Here is a 19,659-nt window from a genome sequence, read left to right on the forward strand (position 1 = left end):
AGTACAAATACTTTGTTACTGTATTTAAGTAGAGTTTTCAGGTATCTGTATCTTCAGTATTTATTTTTCTGACAACTTTTTACTTTTTAACACAAATATCTGTACTTTATACTCCATACATTTTCAAAACAGGCTCCTTGCTTTCGTTTTAATGGATTTGGGTGGAATTATTGATTATTTTTTATTTTGCATCATTGCACGCCACCTTCCCAACATCAATACTGATTTCAGTCTAAATAGACGGGACAGTAACTCAACAAAGACGATTCCTTTGGGTATCCATCAGTGCAGATCATGCATGACAAATGTAGTGAGACAAAAATAGTGTAAAAGACATATATGTAACACAATAAAAACTGTATAAACAACAAAGATGAAAATGACGTGTCATAACAACATGAAAACAATGTAACAAGATGTAACAAGACAACAATGATGTAAATGGCGTAACAAGGTGAAAATGACATAACAAGACAAAAACAACGCAAAAGACAAAAATGATGTAATAAGATGAAAATGATTTAATAGAACGTAAGAAATATTACAAGATGTAACAAGACAAAAAAGAGAACAGAAACAGTCCTTTAAAGGGTTACTTTTTACTTTTATACTTTTAATACATTTCAGAGCCTGGACTTTTTCACTTCTACTTGTATAAAGAAATTGAATCAGTACTTCTACTCTTAGTAGAGTCTTTCTTTTACACAAGTATCTGTACTTCTACATGAGTAAAGAATGTGTGTACTTTCACCATCTCTGCATGTAGGACTGGTGAGGTGACAGCAGCACGACAGATTGGAGATCACCTCCACACACACGCACACACACACTGGCATTAACAGATTGACTGTGATGAATGGATACTTCCCGACTGAGAGGAGGAGGAGGAAGAGGAGAAAAGAGGAGAAGAGAGGAGAAGCATTCTTTCATGTCACGGGGCAGAAAGATGGAAAAAGGGCCTCTCATTTGTAAATGACAGCATCCTGGACAGCTTTTCATCTCGGGCCAGTTTCTGGGTGTGTATTGAGTCAGAGAACATGAATAGGCGTCATGCAGAAGCAGTGGACAATAACGCCTTCACTCGTCCTCATGAAATCACGTTCAGGGGAAGAAAAATACACTTGGGGACTGATGTCTCTTCTCAAACAGGAGATTCATGACTCTAATGGAGGACAGGGAGATGTTAGATCAATGAGTGTGTGAGCACAGCATGTATCTGTTTCTTGTATCAGCCGCAAAACCACAGCTGGACAGAGGTCACGACACATGGTTTAAAAAAAGGGTAAAGTTCAGATGTTGTTGGCAGACCAGAGTGGGAACATGCAAGACCTCATTAACAATGTGTGCTGGCTCAGATACACCACATTTAGGCCTTCATGAATAAACTGAGCCCTTGATTAATTTAAAAAAAAATTCATCAGATTAAAGAAAAGCACCGTCCACCACTTTCTGTAGCTAATAGACTTACACACATTCTCCCTCTAGTGGTGTACAGAGTTAACTAATCTAGGATGAGGTGGATTCATTTAACAATTATTGTCATTATCAATTCATTTGTCAGTTATTTCCTTGATTAATTGATCAGTTGTTTGATCCATAAAATGTTAGAAAATGTTGATCGCAGTCTGTCAGAGCCTGAGATGGCATCCTAAAATCTAAAAAAAAGACTCAAAATGATAATTTGATTATCAAAATAGTTAGCGATTAATTTAATGGTTGACAGACTACCGATTAATCCTCTAATTGTTGCAGATCCAGTTTCATCTAAAGAAACCCTTAATGGTACCACTTTCAATGAGACTACCCTTATAAATAATGTATAAATGTCTTTTAATTATGAATTAGATTGCTACCACTTCATAAATCATTAATAAACAGTTCTACGCAAGTTATAACAGTTTTCATAAGTCAGCGTTGCTCTGTTTGGCAAGATGCGGTTGCGGCTTGCTACTAATTAATCTCACTAATAAATGGTGATGTATTTTATGCTTCACAATAATGCTCCCTTTTGCCAATATAAATGGTAGTAACTCATTGTTAGCAGTTGTAAGCAGTCGTAAGCACTAACTGGATCTTGTCAAATAGTAAACCCACTCTGACTGTATGAAAACTGTCTTATAATTTGTTAGTAATTGCTTAATAGTGATTTATAAAGTGTTTACAACCTAATTATAAACCATTTATAAGGATAGTCTTATTGTAAAGTAGTACTAAATGTGTGTTTGTAATGACTTAATCTGGTGAAGTACTCAAGCTAACTAAAAAACAATTTATTTTGTGCATTTCTATCTCACCTTGAATTATTTTCCTTGTGTTTACAGTCCTAACTTAGCCCTGGTTTAAAAGGAGCAAAATGAAATCACATTAGATCAGAACAAGGCTGACAAAATGCCCAGGCCGATACATCAGCCACCAATAGTTCATTGCAAGCAACTATATATGTACAGGAGAATATGCTGGCTGATAATTAACAAACTGCAGTACACAAAGGCCAAACTAGGTTTGAGGTCACTTAGGAACAGTGTCACCATTACATAGTTTTTCCACTAAACATTAGTTTTTAACCGTAAAATGTCCCATTTAATATGTATCTTATTCATAATTTAAAAAAGACAGATCAAGGATCAAGACTGGTTGTTTAAAATTACTACTGGCTAGCGTGCCATTATATATTTTTTAAACTTAATATGGATATCAGCCTCAAAATTCCAGCATCAGTTGGACTTCGATTAAAATCCCTTTGTAATTTTATTTTCTTCTTTATTTGAGTAATTTGTACTCTTATTCTTATATTTGAGAGAAATAAAGGCACTTTTCATTATATCCTTTATATATCTATATCTATAATTCTGTCTATTTATTTACTTATTATGCCATAGTAGTATAATCTATCTATCAGAGGACATTTATATAAAATAACTAAAAACACAGTTGATCCACTTCTTAAAGTAGCTTTTCTCAAATCAGAGTACCCCTGGGGGTACTGTGGAGTAACGCAGTGGGTATGTGGGATTTTTTAAAAATATGTTAATTGAATAATATCAGTCATGCATGATTTCTAAAATAATTATAAAAATGTAAATGCAAGTTTGATTAAATCACATTTTATATTTAATTATTCTACTCTATTTTCATTTCAGTTGTTAACTGTTGAAAACTGCTGTGAAATCTCACAGAAGAAAGCAACAGACGCAATCATATTCAGTGTGAGCCAAAAGCCTCCGTCTGTATTAAATGACAGATGAAAATCCAAAAAATGGATTTGTGATTGAAATATATCAGTAATACAGCTGAAAATGCAGAGAAATAAGTGAAAACCAAAGTGAAAAATGAGCCAACAAAATACCATCAGGTAGAATATGCTTTAATGGGATTTACCTCAACAAACCGACACTGATGGTGCAGCCAAAAAATATTTCAAAGAGGGTACGTTATTGAAAAAAGTTTGAGAATCACTTGCCTTCAAGTGTTGACTCTAACACCGAGCTTTACTCTCACGCAGCCATCATTTTGTAAGAGCAGACACCGACTGGTCCAAGCAGTGGAGGTCTCATGTTGGAGCTCCACAGCTGTGTGTGTCTTCCATTCTCCCCTCTGTCAGTCAGTCAATCAGTGACAGCGAGGCCTCGGTCTCCTGTGTGGAGCCATCACACCTTCCAGACTCTCTCTAATTCCATCGAACAGGTCCCGCTTTGACTGACAGCTCGCACCGCCACGTGGCGTCTCCCCCCGTCCAACCCAGAGGAGACAGTCAAAGACACAGCAGCCACGTCCAAATGGCTTTAAAGTAGCTGACAGATTGTGGGTTAGTGGATTATTGTTCTTCATGTGTCAAGTGCTTTTAAAGAGCCAGTCACATCCCGTTGAAGCATTATTTTTTAAACATCTGTTTGGAATTTTGGAGTAATTAATTTATGTTTAATTTTAGTCATTTCCAATCGAGGGAGCGTTTTGAGGACGCCGTAACCGTTTTGCTAAAATTGAACATAACATAATTTTACTTCACAGGCCTCAAGGTGATTTCTGCACAGCTCCAACTCACTCTGACCATGACAAATCTCCTGAAGTGATAGTAATGATTGTAATTGAACAGGCACAGTTCCTTCCCACAGTGCTCTATCTATCACCTTGGATGCAATCTGCTCCTTCCGCTCGTGTGTGTGTGTGTGTGTATTAGTATGTGTGTGTGTCCCTGCGTGAGACAGTGCGTCCCTATTCGCTCCCCTCTGGCAGCTGGCAGATGTGCTGGTAACCCTGAGCGACAGTGTGAGTGTGTGGGAGTGTTAGTCTGATTGTGGGATTATGAAAAGCTCCCAGCATGCTCTGCAGTGTGGGTCCACCACGAAGCTCTGGCGAGGAAGTGGTGCGGCGATGGCGGAGCCTGGGGCGGTCATCGCAGCAACCCTCAAACAACACTGCACCTCATGAGGGGGGTAGAGGGTTTAACACTGTGGGATGCAGAGCATGAAGGAGGGAGAAGAGGAGGCCAGGGCCTGATGTGGGTGCTCACTGATTGAATGGATGTGTGAGAGATAGGCGTCAACAGAGAGGAGTATGGGTAGTCGGGACTGAGGGGAATTCTGTCAGAGCAGTGAGTGAGTGTGTGTAAATGTGTTTGCCTGTGTCTGTGCTCACAGTGTGTGTGTGTGTGTGTGTGTGTGTGCTGGAGGTGATGGCTTTGTAATGAAAACAGCAGGCAGCCAGCGGTCGAGGGTCCCTCTTGGTGGCTGACTGATGTCAGTCACCAGCGGACAATAGCCTCCCTTGGGGAGGGTTGCTCAGATGAGGATGAATCATTATTTTGTGTGTGTGTGTCTTTGTGTGTGTGTGTGTGTGTGTGTGTGTGTGTGTGTGTGTGTGTGTGTGTGTGTGTGTGTGTGTGTGTATGTGTGTGTACATGCTTAGAGTCAATTCACTGCTGTAAATCGTCCATGGAAGTTGATTTAACTTTTGAGCTCATACCTCATCTACATCAAAATAACTGAGAGTTTATGATTTGTCATCAAGCAACATCTTTCAGCTGGTTTTGAATTAATCTAATTGAAGGTGTTTTACACGCCTATATAGTCTGGTATTAAAGATTGATTAAGTTGATTCTTGAGTCACATTCCCACGTCCATTTGAGCCACCATATTGTATACCCATTTGTGGGTATCCGATGATATGGAAGTAACACTAAGACAACTCCATGGCCTGTGGTCACAGAAAGTTACTCTGTGATCACCAAATATTCCACATAGGTGGCCATCTGTGGCTGCCAAGTTTTATCCCCATACTGCAAGCCTTCACTAACACAGAGTTAAGCTCAACATCCAGATTGCTTTGCACCTTTCAGTTCAACATTCTACAAAAACAGCGAATAATACTCGTCACTGAGTAGCTGCTCTGTTGGACTGCTGAGGTATGAGTTTACTGAGCCGACTCAAACTGCTAATGGGATTCTTTCAGAAGAGCCAGAAACACAAAAGACAGACTATGGAAAATTAAATTGATTCTAAATAGGTAGAATATAATTTAAAAAAAAAACAAAGTTGCAGTTAAGGTCACCAAAAATTTACTTTGGCCACCAAATTTTGGCACCTGTGGCACCAGTGCTTAAAAATATTACTGTCAATTCCTGCAACTATCTTTCTCCACCACAAAGTGGGGATAAGTACTTTGGGAACAAAAAGCTGGTCCCTACAAGGCCTAAGACTTGTTTTTTGGTTTAGTTTAGGGTAGGGTAGTGGTTTTCAGACTTTTCATGGCATGCCCCCCTTCAAAAGCCTAAAAATATTAGCCCCACACCCCACAATCATTATCAATAATTGGGGAAGCAACTGTTTGGTGGAAAACCATGATTCAACTCACGTCTGTGTAGGAAAAGTTCTCTCCTGCATCTGTTTTCAGGTATCTGCCTCCTTTCACACTTTCACGTTCACTTTCAGTTGGATAGGAGTCGCGTTATTTTACCGGTGATGAAAGCTGATTTTGGAGCTTCATAATAAAAGCTGTCATTTCTGCAGCCGAAAAGGACCGAAAGTTAGCATGTCGACTCTGGTGTCTGATAAATATCCATGACCACTGCAAAGTCATTTGACTAGGAATGAACGCCACTCCAGATGATAGTGGGGTTTTGTCCAGCATAAAAGGGGCTTAATGAAAAAGGATCCAAGCTGGATTTAAGTGAAATAAAGATCAGCACAGTAACATCAGAATGCTCTTGTTTGCTTGTTTTTCCAACATAGATCATAACTTATGATGGCCCATCAAGGGGTCCCGCCCCACAGTTTGAGAACCATTGGTCTGAGGTTAGGCATGTAATGGTTATGGTTAAAGTTTGGGTAAGTTTCCAGGGCATGGATGTAATACACTGCTACGTCCTCCCAAATGCACCGAGAGTATGCATCTACAAGCATGAGAACATTTGTATGAAAATGTTTTTGTGTCAGCATATCTGCTCCTGATATCTGTGTGTGTGTGTGATCCTTGTGTGGGATTGCTTTGTAAGAGTGTGCCTGTGTGTGTGTGTGTGCCTGTGTGTGTGTGTGTGTGTGTATGTTAGAGAGAGAGGGTTAGAGGCCCTGCTTGTCTCAGGGGAGCAGAGTGATATGGTGTCATGCTCCAGAGACCCACAGACAAATTAATTCACTTATTGACACTGCTGACACGTCTCAGTGACTTTGTAAAATGAACAATTGATCAGGCTTCCTCTCTCTCTCTCTCTCTCTCTCTCTCTCTCTCTCTCTCTCTCTCTCTCTCTCTCTCTCTCTCTCTCTCCTTGCTCTCTTTCTCTCTGTTTTCCCAATCTCTCTTTTTCTCCTTTTCTCCCTCCTTCTCTGTTGTTTCCCACTCTGACTTCTGTGCAACTCCTTCATGTGTTCTTCCTTTGGCTCCCGTTTTCTCCTTTTCTACTGGTATCACACTCCCCCCTTGCTGTGGCTAGCCACTCGACAGGCGTGGCACGTATGGTAATTAATATAATTACGCACAAGCTGGTCATTAGCAGCAGAGGGGACTGATATAATCAAGATGTCGGTTTGTCTGCATATATGAGTTTCTGTGCATGTACAGAGATAGCAAAAGCCAGTGTGTGTCTGTGCATGTGCGTGTGTGAGGTTGTGAAAGCAGCTTCTTCATCTGTGAGTCGATTGATTTAAAGCTGTTGTGCGAAAGCGCCATGAGGCCAAGAGTTGAGCTTCAGTGAGTGTTTGTCCGGCATTATTTCTCTTGGCCAGAGGAGCAGTAGCTACGACTGACTGAGAGGCTCATAGAAAATCAAAACAGGCTCCACATCAAGGTTGTTTATTTTCCATTAATCATAATTTGGGCACAAAGCACAACGAATGGCCGCTGCTCTCCAGAGACTCACTGTCAGGGCCTCGGCCTGCTTTTGTTTGGCTCTGGGCCGCCATTCGATACCGGCAGCCACAGAGGAAGGGTCCAGCCACACACACGTTCAGAGAAAGACACACACACTTTGTTTTTGTCTGTTTCTTTCTGTTAAACTTTGTACAGAAAGGAGCAAGGAGCAAGTGACTGGTTGTACTCGGCGAGGTTGTGCAGCCTCCTTCCTGCCCTGTCGTGGTTCACTACTTCGCTCCCCTGTACCTCTCCTCCTTTTGATCCCTCTGCAGCACTGCAAAAGTAAATTTGTTTTACCTTAAAAAGTTAGTGTCCAGGCAAATTTTAAGTTGACTGAATTTGAAAAGACAGGTTGAAGTAATTTTGCAATGATTCAAAACAAACGTTTTCTAGTCAAATACAGTTTTTTAGTTGTACTTGAGAAAACATGTTTAAGAAACTTAAGATATTTGAGAAGAAGTTGAACCAACAGTCACACTGATGAACATTGCAAACCAATTTGATTTCCTTTTACATTTCAAAAACTCATGTTTATAAGTTCTGAAGTGTTCTGAAAATAAATTCTAAACATTTTAGGTTTAAATAACTTGATAAAATAAAACTTGTACATTTATGTTAAGTTAATGAGAAAAGATTAGTTAATTACACTGAATTCCTTAAGACATTAAGTTGAATCAACAACTCGACAGTGACACTGATGAACATGACAAATTAATTTCCTTTTACATTTTATCAGGTTTAAAAGTCCCGTCTTCATTCCACATAAAGAATTCACAGCTGCAGCTGCTCCTATTGGAGGTAATTTGTTCCATCATTGACAGAAAGACAATACGTGAAACTGCTCCCACTGAATTTATTAAATTGAATTTATTAAAGCGTAAGCGGGTGGAATTCAATACAAACCCTCATTGTGGTTTGCAGAGATTTCATTATTGTCAAAAAAAGCAACTATGACTTCTCTCAAAGTGTATTAGAGACACATATACATTTGTTCATATATATATTTCCTTGAAACTATAAAAAAGAAGGGTTTCCGGAGAGTTTTAACTCTCAAACAAAACATGCTCAGAAGTCTGCTAATATGCTGATCATGTTTCTTTGGAAACTTAGTTTAATGAGTTGATTGAACTCTGTATAGTACATAATTTGTTCATTCATTCAACTCATCATTTCAAGTCAAAAGACTTCAAGTTAGAAGAACTCATGTTTATTACTTCTGAAGAGTTCACAAAATGAATACCATTAATACTATTACTACTATGAAATTTTAAGTTTAATTAACTGGAATAAATAAAACTTCTATATATATGTTAAAGCTGCTGCAAGAAACTTTCATATTGTGTTGATTTTGGAGTCCTCTGTGGACAAAAGCAGCAATGTTTCCATTGCCATAACAGCAAAATATAATGTCAAAAATAAAATTAAGTGAAAAAAAAACTCCTCCTGCTTCATTTTAACTGGCTAACATACTCACTGCCACTTTGCCTGGAAACATGTAAACACAGGCTAAATCCAACATGGTCAGTCTTCTCTCCGATAGTCTTTTAATTTATGTGGGTCATATGGAGACATCAGTTTTAAATAGAGACTGATTCATAACCAGTTAAAAACTCCATGTTGTAGCTTTAGGTTAATGCCAAAAGATTAGTTGATTCCACTAAATCCTGTATTATGTTTGTACAGTGAGGTTGGAAATGGAAGAAAAACACTGGGACAGTAAGAGAACTAGTGAAAAGAATAGATATTTGCAGTAAAACAATAAAGAGAGGGAAGATAAAGAAAGGAAGTAAAGAAGCACCCTGTAGACAAAAGAACTGGTTTCCCATTACTTGAAGAATGCTCTTCATGAAAATGATAAATTTTGCATTAATGTCCCCACAAATACTCACAATTCCCATCCTATAAAAAAGTCTGGTATTGCTACTTTGAAACTGGTAGCGACTAGTAAAACCAGAGATGTGAAAGGCAACTTTACATTTGCATTTGTGCATGATTGTGTAAGTGTAAAATGTGTGAGTTTGTGTGCAAGTGCTTGCACACACAGGATGGTATGAAATCACTGTGGCGGGGAAACTTTGCAGTAGACTTCGCAGGGAGGAAGGCAGATCAGTAGCGGAGACAGAGAGCTTACTGAGCGAGCAGAACAGTACATAAAGATTGCGCTTCGCCATTCTAAATCACAGTGTTTACTTTTTTTCATCACCAAAAGCGAGCTGCAGCCAGTGAGGATAAAAGAAGAGTAACAACAGGAGAAAGGCATCAATATTGCAGATGTTTGTCTCGAGCGGAGAAGGGAAGCAAACCTGCCAAAATGAGTGTGAGTGTGGGTGTGTGCAGCCATCTAAAAGTGTCTCCTTTACTTTCCACCTTTCCATCCATCTTCCAGTGCTGAGGGACACTGACTTTTAATGGCCTTTTATTGCTTTATTAGAGTGCGCCGGATTTACGGCCCGGGCCCTGCCTCTGTCTGTCAGAGGGCTGCCCTGATCTACAGTATGTCGGCCTATGCTGCTGGCTGTCTGAGTTTTAAACGACAGACTTGTAAAGAGGAGACCAGGGACCGGGCCGTGGCCGCAGACTTGTTGTGTTAGCAAGCTAATGTTTATTAGCCTGTTAGCGTGTGTGCTTTTTTTCCCTTCCTCCATAAAACAAGTAACAGCCTACATCTGCCAGACTCTCCACCCTCCTCTGCTTCAGAGGGAGAGGTTGTTAAGAGACTTTAATGAGACTTGCTAGCGATGTGTGAATGTGACAGGTACATCCAGCAAAGGCTGCCTGTGAAACAAATGCTGCTGTTTGTTCTGTGTAAACTATGCAAGAGGACCGATCTATATATATAGGTGTGTGTTTACATGGAAATGTTAGTGTTGGCAGCTCGGAGGTACACATGAAGGGAGGTGTGATGTGTGTGAATGGAGTCTGCACAGTGCTGTAAGGCACAATGGGGCCCAGTGCAGGTTATTTATGAAGGCACGCTGGTTACACTGTAAGAACAAAAGAGAGAAAACTCAAGGCAATCTTTGAGTTTTGAATCAATCTCAAACTCAAACTTACTTTACTTCTCTAGATGAATTTGAATCTTTTGAGTTTCAAACACCCACATAAAATTATATTTGACAGTGAGCTGGGAACTTGATTTGTCACTATTTGGGTGCTCAAGCTCAATAAATGGCTGCAATTAAAAATATTGAAGTAATTAACCATCTCCATTATCTCAACAAAACTTTTTCAAAATTAGGAGTATGAGTTGGGCTCATGTATGTTCCCTTTGTTGGTGCACTGGATGACACCAGCAAACAGATTACCCAGCAATCATTGTATGTGTGTGTATGGCAAAAGTAATAAAGGATGTAGGAAATTACTTATTTAATTGAATCATTTTATTGTTTATTTCTAGTTTTTTATACTATATGTTGAACAAGCAAGCAATCTGATATTTGCCCCTTAGTCTGTGATTGTGTTTGTGTGTTTACCATCTGGAGAGGTGGGTCCAGACTCCCTGCTTTGACACATGCAACACACAACGGGACTCTGATCATTTGTGACTTTTATCCATTAAAGTGGGGGAGAGGAAAGAGAAAATGAAAGAAGAAGTGAGAGGAGAAAAAGATGAAAACAAGTTGGTAGAGAGAGAGAAAGAGTGAGGGGCAAAGACCAACCTTGGAAAACACCACAAGACTCGAAACACAGTTTTCTGAGCGCTTGTACACACCCACACACACACCAAGCCCCACAAACACACACATATATTCCGTGGCCACCGGATCCTGAGACGACGGCTTGTGCAACAAGGTGGGATTTGGACTTTAAGTGCAGGCCGATCAATTGAGCTGTAATGGTACCTTAGTGCCAAGGCCATTCTCTGAACTCTGCAGTCAATACCAGAGCCAGGTAATGGTCCTGAATTCAGACTTTCACTCACAACTTTCTCCCCTCTCTGTCTCCCCACCTGGCCATTTCACCAAACAGAGGATGCTCCACTTTATTGCTTGTTGGTTTATTGAAGGAAACAATACAGCGGAGGAGGTGTGGCAGAGTGGATGGATGGCAGTAAACAGCTGCAATGTTATTGTGTCCCTCAAGATGACTTCTGACCTTTCCCTATAGCAAACCCCCCCCCTACAAAATACAGTTTTATCAGGGCTAGGCTGAAAAATGTATCATGATATATCGATAATTATTGATCATTTTTAATGACCTATTTTTAATAATTGTATTTAACCCCTCTATATTGAATTTAACCACTTTATTATTTATTAAGACACACAGGTGATATCTCACTCCACACTGTTTCTGTTGTTGTGTCACATGTCGATGGTGCAACTGAACTACACGCCTGTTATTTACAGCTTATTGGCTGTTTGTGTGTCACTAGTAGCACGATCCATTATCAAGGGATATGACAGGTTGTTGTGAGCCGGGGTGTATTTCGTATGTGATTTCACAGCAGTTTACATTTAATGGATTTGAGTGAAACTAATGAACATTTTACTGAACACCTTCCTTATTGCTATTGATGTTGTGTCTATTGCCAATACAAATTACTAATGTTTTGTTGCCCAGGCCTGTGTACAAGTGTTGTGGACCTTAAAGAGGAACACACTTTAGTTTCACAATTATACACACTTTCATACAGCTCCCTTACAAGATTATACATAACTATTTTTTTATGCAAGAGTACATTTATGATATGTCTATCATAAACAAACAACCATGAAACAACCAAACTACTATGTGCAAAAATACAAGATTGTTTTTTGTTAGAAGTATTAGTATTATGTTGTATGATGTCAGCATTATCATAAGCATGTATATAAATCAAATTGAACACAGCAATTTATGTATAGTACATTTTTACAGCTTACATGTAATTTTTTAGCCTAGTCTAATAGTCTAGTCTTCCACATTGATGCAGAACTGTGATTTGCTGGGTTTGTGTGTGTGTTTGTCATGCAACATGTCCAAGATTTCTGCTTCACTGCCGCTGCCTGTGCCAAATGCCACACTGAAAAGTGAAAGAAACTCCTATAATAGTGTAGGATAGGACAGGATAGGATAGGATAGGATAGGATGCAATATGATGCGATACATTGTGATACAATACAATATGATACACTATAACTTTGCTGTCAGTACAGACTAAAATTCATTTTGCATCCTTGGCCAGCTCTGTTCAAAATATTTACACATAGATTAAACAGAGGCCATGGTGAAAGGAACTCCTACAATAGGACAGGATAGGATAAGATAGCGCACAATGCAATATGGTATGATCTGATGTGATCTGATACGATACGATACGATGCGATGCAATGCGATGCGATGCGATGCGATGCGATACGATATGATACGATACGATACGATAGGATACGATACGACACAAACTTGCACTTGCACTTGCCTGACAGAAAACAGTGGGAGGAGAGAAGCAGAGATATTCATCTGCACACTGATAAAGAAAGGAGAGGGGAGACAGAGGGAGAAGCATGGAGGCATGGATATTGTAGAGAGCAATAGTGAGAGTCATGAGGAGGAACAAAGCAGGAAAATATCGGGCTGCGGTGGCTGAACATAAGGGGATAGTAAATGTAAGGGGGTTCTGGCTTCTGAACACATACTGCTGTGTTAATTTAAGTTTGTGAGTGTGTGTGTGTGTGTGTGTGTGCTTTTGTGTGTGGGCACACACCCGCTCTATCTGCCCAGCGACCCAGAGGAAATGGCGAGGAGCAGAATGCTGTAATGGTTTAGAGTCGGAGGCAGACAAATATATAGCAGCAGAACATTACACACCCTAACTGAATGTTAATACTCTGCATATCGGCAGAAATCTGAAACGCTTCACATAAGATTCCATCGGGCTTTGTGCTCTCGCCCGTTTCATTTTCAATATCTTTCCGCCTTTGGGAGATGCACTTTGTTTTACACTGATATGCTTTTTGTCTGCTTGGTCTGTGTCTGGGTACAGAAAATCAGCATGCTGAGATACTGGTGTGATGCTTGTGTGGCCTTCTATCCCTCTGCCTTTTAATTTTTCACACATGCCCACCGGAGTAAAGCAAAGCCCACACTGACATTTCTGTTCTTGTATCTTGGATCTATAGATTTATTTTGCTTTCATTTTGCTTCTTGTGAGTTGTTTCACTTGCTTTATTTAAAATAAAATTTTCAGTCTAAATAAAACTAGTAAACTAAATAAGATTTCATGACAGCATTTAGAGAATCATGGGACTCTTTTCAATGGAGAGTACAAAAAAATATGTGCGAGTAAAAGTACAATTACTCCCCTAAAGCACGACTCAAGTACAAGTGAAGATTACCATTTGAGAAACCTACTCGAGTAAAAGTAAAAAAAAAATGCGCCTGGTCAATAACTTGCTAAAAGTACACTTACTTTCTGTTTTAATATTTTTTGGGTGTACTGAAATTAAATTAAATGTAAGTTAAAGCATTTAATAAATGTCTAAAAACGCTACATATCTTATATGTTTTGTTGAGTTGGGTACATACATTATCCCAAATGTTTCCAACAATGTTTAAAGAAGAGAAATTCTTAATTAATTCAAGCTAACATTGTGTTTCCTGCTGGCCGTTGCTAGCTAGTTGCTAAAACATCCTGGAAAACATGAAGTACGGCAGATGTGTCTGAGAATGAGAAAGGAAGTCGGTAAAGGTGACTAAATGTAAAATTAATAAAACCTTAATTACCTTATCTGTGAATATGATTTCAGCCCAAGTCACATCAGACAGATTTTCAGCTCCCATAGATATTGTCCAATAAAGACTTGAAGTACAGTGAAAAAAAGGGAGATTAAAAGTAAGTTTTTTGTTTTGTTTTTTAAGGAATGACTGCTTTTCATGTTCCCTTTACACATTGAGTTAACTGTGAATCATTGCTCCCCCCTGATTATTGTAGCAGAGTTAGTTGCTGTTAGAGTAGATGATCCACTGTATCTGTTTTATGGTAGCAAGAAATTTCAGGACACAATACTGGCTTTGAAGAATTCATTGTAAGGCATTACTGCACTGAATTGCTGAATAATTCAATGAACAGAGAAAATGAAATTTCAGGTTGGCAGACTGTGTTTGTTTAACTGCGGTCGGGTACAAGCCTGAGCACATGACCCAGCTGACAGTATGTGACAGTGTTACACATCTGATATTTAATTAAAGGCCACTATTGGTCCATTGAATCAGCCAGCCCATATGTCACAGGCACAAAAAGAGAGTGTGTGAGAGAGACTGAATAAATAACCAGGACTAAAGTACTACTACAGTGTCGATTATATCCCGCAGTACGGAAGTGTTGGACAAACAGGAGGCTTATAAGATGTTTTTTCTTAGAGCTGCGCCAGTAATGGAACAAGAAATGCCTTAAAGGAAGCTCACAAGGAAGGACGACAGGGTCATTAAAATTTAAAAGAGTTGATCTTAATATGAGTATAAATATACTCATGTTGATTTCAGTTTTCATTCAAGATGAAACATCTCAAAGCAAAGATGTTTCTTCTAACCAGGCAGTTTTTATGTGGGAGCATTTTAGTTGTTTCAAGCACTTTGTTAATGATCTTAATGAGATGAGTTATAACTTGTTGCTGTGATTTTATTACTGGTCCTGAGTAAGTTAATGCTCGAAACCATAATTATAAAGCTATTTGCTCAACACCGACAGGTACAAAACTGCTCCGTCGAAGTCAGAATTTCTTATTTCAGGCATCTCATCCTTTTCATCTCTTCACATATAAGAACAGATAATGACCAAATGGAATTCACTTTATAATCGTTCTCCCACCACAGCACAGCAATCATGTATTCATACTGACAAAAGACAGCGCAGAACAAAGGCAGTACCTAACAAAGTCGATATATTTGTATAAGAGCAGACTTTTTCTGTTCTTCTTGTCTCATCCCTAACAAACTGAAGTAGGTGAGTATGATGGAATCATACAATTCCAGACACTTACGTTCCATTTTCCTTTTTTCCAACCTCAACCCTGAGCAAAATTTCAAAGTTTTAACCTATTCATTTGCTAAACAAAAGGTCAAAGGTCACATAAGTCATCCTGAAAATCATGAACGACATGGATAATAGCACACTTGCCTCTGTGGATTCCATTAATTTCTGATTATGGACACTTTATCAGCATTATCCCTTACTTACAAAACATTTTATCAAGCTTATAAATGCATTATAATGTCCTATGAATGTACTAATAATGCATTACAGATATGACCTTCATAGAAAGTGCTACCAAATCCAGCTCAGGACCAAAGTGTTGAAAGGATCAAAATACAATAATGACCAACATCATTATCCTCCGGTGGCTCATGAGGCAGAATCAATCATAGTTTGATGACGAGACTATCTTGTCAGGCAATCTGAAGCTGAGTTTTACAAACACATAACTCATCCCTGTTTTCGTCATCAAGCCTGATAAGCAGCACTTTAGGAAGTGCAATTACTCCAGTGAGAGATAACGTATCCATTTAAGAAAGATAAACCAGTGATACTCAGAACAGCCCAAAGGCGAACCCTGTTCCATACTAAACAGGTGACACAGAGGTTATCGGGTAATGGTGCAGTTTCTATTCTTCGCAGGAGATCCGTTCTGTTGAGCAGGAACTTCCTGTACTGTCTTCTGACAAATGATATAATCTGTGTGACTGACAAACAGCAGAGTGTCAGTAACAGCTCCATCATGCAGAACGTGTCTCACTGTTTTATTTTTGAAGCGTGGCGCACATGTTTCCTGATGTGTCAGGCACGGTCGCTAAGGTTTCATGTGCATGTCTCATTTGGCGGATTCATGACGTACATATGTTTGTGCATGTGTTGCTCCGGGAGCGCTGGCGGATGATGCTGTTTGGATGCAGGGCACACAGATATATTTGTGGCCAAGGTGGGATTGTCTCTTTGCATGTCAATGAACCCCCCCCCCCCGTGTCGCTCCTGAGTGATTATTGCTGCAAGAAATGACACAAATCAGCCCTTCAGCCCACAGAGACAGAGACAGAGACAGAGAGGGAGAGGAGGTGGAGGAGAGGGTGATATAGGAGGAGGAATCTTTTTAGAGACGTGATGTTCTCAGATAATCTTGAGCATGTCTCCACTCTGTTTGTCCACGTGTATGTGTGTCCTAACCGCTGTCAGATCCAACGACTCCACGACCAGCTGAGCCCCCCACACACACACCTCTGCTTCCTTCACCGTGGTGTCCCCAGGGAGACTGGAGACTTTTTGGTTACATAAATGTTTTGTATAAAAATGTGTCTGTGTGAGACTGTGTCTTCATGCTCATTAGCACAGATGAAATTATACTCGGCCATAATATAAATGCAGCACTTTTGTTTTTGTTCTCATTTTTCAAGTGCATAAAAGATCGCAGACTTCTTCTATGAACACAAAACACTTATTTCCCTCAAATTTTGTTCACAAATGTGTTCATATCTGTGTTAGTGAGCACTTCTCCTTTGCCAAGATAATCTATACACCTGACAGATGCAGCATATAGAGATTAAACAGCATGATTATTACCAGTGCTGGAAAGAATACTGAAAATCTGTACTTAAGTATAAGTAGTATTGGATTACTACAGGTAAAGTTTAAAATACAAAGTATTCTTGTCAAAACTCAGAGTATTAGATACTTTAACCACTGATGTTTAATGCATTCAACAAATCTTCAGGATGGAGTAATTTTAAAAAGTTATAATTGCCTGACTTCAGCTTCTCAGAGGTGAATATTTTCTGGTTTCATTTCTCCTCTCTGACAATAAACTGAAAATGTTTGAGTTGTGGAAAACACAAGACATTTGAGGACATCTTGTTGTGTTTTGAGAAACACAGATCTGACAATTTATCATACTATACATGGCCAGCATTAGTCTGACTTTGATTGGTTAGTAGTACATACTGTTGTTGTTGGTTGGGTTGGTTAGGTTTAGGTATGGTGAGTGACTAGTTAGGGGTAAGGTAAGAATATCAGGGTTCGCCAATCAGAGGCAGAGTAGGACAGGTCATGACTTTACCCTCACAGGAAATGTATTTTTGTCAAGATAAAACTGCATACTTTAGAGTGGACTTTTATTGTGACCAGTGCTCACTAACAGCGATTTTAACAAAGTTAAGAACCTAATTTGAGAGAAATAACCTTTTTGTGTGCAGAGAGGAAGTCTTAGTTGTTTTACTTTTACTTGTGAAAAATGGGAGCAAAAACTTGTAGCAAAAAAAAAAAAAAATGTTGAAGGTATTTGTCTGCGCATCCGACCCAGCAGAGGTGACAGACATCGCTGTGACTGATGGGACGTTTTGTCCCTGAAGTCCCTACGAGACTGAACTGCATCTGGAGACCACACATACACACACAAACACACACAGGCACACACACACACATGCACTATTGTGCTCTTTTAATGAGTGTATCAGAGAACAAAGCTGATAAAAATGCGTGCCATAGCCCAGCCTTTAAAAAGAGAATAAGAAATGGGCTACAGTGTTGCCACGCAGCATGCCTAATCACACTGCACACACAGCACATGCACCTCGCATACTTCCACATACTGTACTGGAATGAAACAAACACACAAATACATGGACAAAGTCATACACATGAATACAAATTGAAATAGCACAAATATATAAACACTGTGCATGTCAATGGGGGGTCAACACTCCACTGTACAGGAAGGCTTTGACAGCTGCATTTGCATTTCTCTGCAGGACTGCACACACAAGAGGCACTCAGTGAACACAATGGACTCAGGCTAACTGATATTATCATCCCAATATTGTATTGTATTGTATAATATCGATCTACATATATGTATATGTTATCTAATATACGTCAACATGTTTTTTTTGTTTTTTTTTTTTTGCTTTTTACAGATCATCATGCAATTTGTTTTTATTTTCAGCTTTATAAGCAGTGTTTTATGTATATTTGATTATTTTCATATCCTTTTACATAATAAATGCATATATACAATAAAGTTTATTGTAAAGCTGTAAAATACCCTGCCTGCATTACATATTCTTGTATTTAACAACCACATTTGAGAGATAGTGCAAAAAATGTGTATTTCATTTCTTTATTCTCTATAGAGAATAATGGCTTATATGATAATTTTTATTCCCTAATATTGGTGGCAGCCCCAAAAAATGCAATATTGATCAGGCTCTAATACACAATTGAACACATCCCTCTACTTTTCATCCATCTTTGTTAATGGTCACAAACACCACTCTTCTCTCTTATGTAGAAATATGTGCTTGCTTTAGAGAAGTCTCCCTCGATCTCTGGCCCGTTGCTGTTTGTTTCTTGCCCACCAGGGGGCAGTGTCACTACACTGATGACTCAGTCGGTGGAGGTCTATCAGACATGGTTGGAGCTGACACATTCCCAGGAAGTTCCTGAGCGTAGCAGCAGCGGACCGAGCTGCATATCAATGAGTCCTGATGAATAATGAAGGTTTGAGGAGGGGAGAACATTTTGTTATTAATGTGAATCTGTTGTCTTTCATTTAGATTGTGGAGTTAGTCCCTCTGTCAAGAGAGGTGTGTTGACACACTCTTACGGCAGGATGGTAATTTACTCTCTGTGTATGTGGGGTGTGTGTGTGTGCGTGTGTACGAGAGAGAGAGTGTGTGTAGAAGTGCATCAGAAGCTGTCACTCAGCTGTAATTAGGGAGAGTCTCTCCTGCTGTCCTCCGACACTGTTTGAATTTATGTTGCAAACACTGTGCAAATGTACTGTGTGTGTGTGTGTGTGTGTGTGTGTGTGTGTGTGTGTGTCTGTGTGTGTGTGTACAGTCAAGTTGTGTTTATGGTGTGTTTGATCATCTGATTTGCAGCCGGTGAAACTATTCTGCAGGTTTTTCTTATGCACATCCATTTTGGAATCAGTTTAGGTTTTACTGTTAGGTACACTGTTTTAGTGTGTCCACCTGTGTGTGTGCGTGTGCGTGTGTGCATGATGTATGAGGGAGTGTGTGTGTGTGTGTGAGGGAGAGCTGTGTGTGATGTCTAGAGTGGGGATCACATTCAGCCTGGGGGTAGGTGAACCTATTGTAAACAATGGATCTGACAGAATCTAGGCCTTCACATCTCTACCCCTGTGTTTGTGTGCATGTGTGTATTCATGTTTGTGTGTGTGGACCTTCATACAAGGCCATCGGAGGCCACAGAGGAACCCTAGGGCGGGCTGGCCTCTCTGACCGAGTGTCTTTGTACCTCCTCTCTCCAGGGGCGTCTTGTGTTTGAGGTGAGGAAGAGGAGAAACAGAAGGAAGAAGAAGAGGAAGAAAAAGAAGAAGAAGGAGG

General features: G+C 39.5%; 1 pseudogene across 1 annotated transcript in view; it reads left to right on the forward strand.

Moving 5' to 3' along the window:
* LOC146331292 (uncharacterized) overlaps positions 1 to 19,659 on the forward strand; it is a 24,623-nt pseudogene extending 4,964 nt beyond the window's left edge. Inside the window, exon 3 of the transcript XR_014772315.1 lies at positions 19,584 to 19,659. The product of XR_014772315.1 is annotated as an uncharacterized LOC146331292 (transcript). The remainder of the gene's footprint in view (positions 1 to 19,583) is intronic.

This window comes from Lutjanus erythropterus, chromosome 2 (genome assembly GCF_056507025.1).
Source record: "Lutjanus erythropterus isolate fLutEry1 chromosome 2, fLutEry1.hap2, whole genome shotgun sequence".
Taxonomy (NCBI): Eukaryota; Metazoa; Chordata; class Actinopteri; order Lutjaniformes; family Lutjanidae; genus Lutjanus; species Lutjanus erythropterus.